The following is a 3,735-nucleotide window of genomic DNA, read 5'->3' on the forward strand; positions in this document are numbered from 1 at the left end:
CTTAGTGAGTTATGGTTCGGAATATACATTAGAATAAACAAATTATCATTATCCACTATATCATAATTCGATGCTATCATCATCATGAATCATAACCTTGGAAGGATATGTTTCGGTATATCCTTTAAATCAACAAATCTTTCGGATCTATTGTATCACAATATGATGTTATTACACCACAACCTACGAAGGTTATGGTTTGATGAATTCTTTAATAATTAATAATCATGATTCACAAAGATCATAATTTAGTAGTATGTCAAAAAAACATAATCTTTTAAAGTAAAAGTTTGGTATTTATTTTGATAATAAAAAGCGTCTAACAGATCGATAGTTCAACACATCTACTACAAGGCACAGAAGATTGCTCAACATTTGAAAAGAAAATAAATTACATCAAATCACCTAACACCCGATGATGAATACAAAAGTAGAAGACAATTAATAAAAACAACAAAACAATGACTAGCATATCCAAAAAGAAAAAAGCTACTACAACAACATCGACCAAACACTATCGACCTTTTTACAATCACCAAGCCACTAGCACCTACACCATAAGATTTATGAACCGCATCTAGAGCTCCCAATATCTCCTTTAGCACACCAATATCGACCTTACTCCACTCTAATGATTGAACAACGAGTGCTTATAATTGACCATTTCAGAAAAAACAGTCCATTATATGCCATTGGGTATCAGGATAATGATAAACGTTCTTCTCATCCAGCTCCTCGCATTACCTCTCTTTCATCTCAATACAAATCTGATGCAACCCCAATTGAATGGTTGTAGTCTGAAGGGCGACATTTACATCACCAAAGTCATCTAAATTTAAAAAAGCACAAAAAAGGAGGGAACACGTTCTTTGAAGACCCGCTACAGCTCCATAACTTTTGGTTTCGATAAATCTTGGTGAAAGAGTATATCCCGCCTACCTAAACCATATAATTCACCTAACTCTATAATTTGGGCACCCTTCTCGGCCATGTCAACCTTGTGAGTGGCAATGTCCTCCTCAAGAAGCACGATGCGTACATCCTTTTCTGAACAATCAATTTCCAGTTCTGATGAATTCTTTAAATCAACAAATCATTCGGATCTATTGTATCACAATATGATGTTATTACACCACAACCTCCGAAGGTTATGGTTTGATGAATTCTTTAATTAATTAATAATCATGATTCACAAGATCATGATTTAGTAGTATGTCGAAAAACATAATCTTTGAAAATAAAAGTTTGATATTTATTTTGATAATAAAAAGTGTCTAACAGATCGATACTTCAACACGTCTACTACAAGGCACAGAAGATTGCTAAACATTTGAAAAGAAAATAAATTACATCAAATCACCTAAAACCCGATGATGAATAAAAAAGTAGAAGAGAATTATTAATAAAAACAACAAACTTCGACTAGCATATCCAACAAGAAAAAGTTACTACAACAACATCGACCAAAAACTAGTGACCTTTTTACAATCACCTAGCCACTAGCACCTACACCATCAGATTTATGAACCGGATCTAGAGCTCCCAGTATCTCCTTTAGCACACCAGTATCGACCTAACTCCACTCTAAAGATTGAACAACGAGTACTTATAATTGACCATTTCAGGAAAAAAACAGTCCATTATATGCCATTGGGTATATCATGATAAGATAAACGTTCTTCCCGTCCAGCTCCTAGCAGCACCTCTCTTTCATCTCATTACGTATCTGATGCAACCTCAATTGAATGGTCGTAGTCTGAAGGGCGACATTTACATCACCAAAGTCTTCTAAATTTAACAAAGCACAAAAAAGGAGGGAACACCTTCTTTGAAGACACACTACAACTCCGCAACTTTTTGTTTTGATAAATCTTTGTGAAAGAGTACATCCCGCTTAGCTAAAGCATATAATTCACCTAACTCCATAATTTGGGCACCCTTCTCGGCCATGTCAACCTTGTGAGTGGCAATTTCCTCCTCAAGAAGCATCATGCGTACATCCTTTTCTGAACAATCAGTTTCCAATTGTGATACTTTCGTGGGAAAGTGCACCTTCAAAGATTCATACTGCTATGTTTTTTCCTCCAAACCTTTGCTCAGTTCCAAACAGCAACTAACAATGCCATTAGCCCGCATTTGTAAATATTGATTCAGCTTCTTTAACTCCTCTTGACAATAAATGCTCTCACTCATGTCATCTATCAGGCGCCTATTTCTCTCAGACAAGCCCAACACTTTTTCTCTCGGCTTAATCGACTTTTCTTTTAGTTGCTCATAGCTAGCATAGGTACCCTTCATAGATTACATAGATTCCTCAAACTTCAATCCTATAGCCAGAAGAAAGCTGATATGATTCCAAGTACGGAAGACACTCTCATCAATTAAGTGAATACCTTCCATCAAGAAAGATCGATCCCTGTCAAGACTCCTTTCATCAGTAGCACTCGCAAGCTCGGGACTCCTCGGAATAGTGTGACAGAATTTATAGGTTACAAAAATCATATTTTGGAGGAAATACTTAAACCCTAAGTTTGCATGTAACCTAAGGGATTTATATTTTCACTACAAAATGCAATAACCAATTGAATATCAAGAACCCCAGGAGAACCCCTGATATTTTCAAAACTAAAAAAGAGTTTACGGTTACATACCTTTTGATTATACTAGTAGATAATCAATCACAATCCTTATTCTAGTCATTTGGAAGCTAGAACCAAAAGTCTCGTGCCTCCGATGGTTCACACCCATCCCTCACAACAAGAAGGCTTAAAAAGAGAGGAGAGGGAAGATGGAAATTTTAGCTATCCTTTGAGATAATGAGGTGGCTGAAAATCCAAGATCAAGGGGACTTTATAATTTCGTGTAACTTGGAAACCCTAGATAACACTAATTTGAATATTATATTAATATTTCAAATTAGGTAATTGTCTACTCCCTAATTATCTATAAGGGATATTCTAAAAACCATAGAATATTACCTCCACAAACCATCCAACCTAAGGGAGGAAGGTTCTGGAACCTCTTGTTCAACTATTGAACAATTACAGTTAGACCTCTGTACTTTTAATTAATTCAATTAATTTCAAAATTAATTCTAATTAATTTATGATTAACTATTAATTAAATAATACTATTTCTAATTAATATATTATTTCCTTAACATATTAATAAATTCATTTATTGCTATTTATTAATCATAAAATAAATCAATAAATCACTCTCTCTCTCTCTAAAAGTCATCATATTCAATTACTAGATTTGAAGGCAACCCAAAATGACTTTGCTAATAATTCAAGTATATACTAATTCATTTATTGGCTTAAACATCTAATCCAACAGTCTCCCACTTGGATATGTCTATAACTATAGTTACTAGTACAACTTCTAAATTAGACAGCAAAGAGTGCTTCCATAGCAATTGTCGAACTCTAAACTTACAAGATGTTGACCCTAAGGTAAGTGATCAATTATTCCTCCATTCTTCAAGATATCGTACGAACATGAGACATGGAATAGAATCAATCTCATTGTCCAAGTTTTGTTTCCCGATTTCTGATTTATGATGACATCATAAGACTTCTAATTGAACACATCAATTTAGTCCTGGCTGGGCCCAACACTATAAGTTAACACCAAATAACTAAGGGGCCCAAAGATATCACTTTTACCATTAAGGCAAAAGGAACGAATAAACTCTGACTCATATGCTTGTATCCTTTACTCACCAAATCATAC

This window comes from Lactuca sativa, chromosome 4, assembly GCF_002870075.4.
Source record: "Lactuca sativa cultivar Salinas chromosome 4, Lsat_Salinas_v11, whole genome shotgun sequence".
Taxonomy (NCBI): domain Eukaryota; kingdom Viridiplantae; phylum Streptophyta; class Magnoliopsida; order Asterales; family Asteraceae; genus Lactuca; species Lactuca sativa.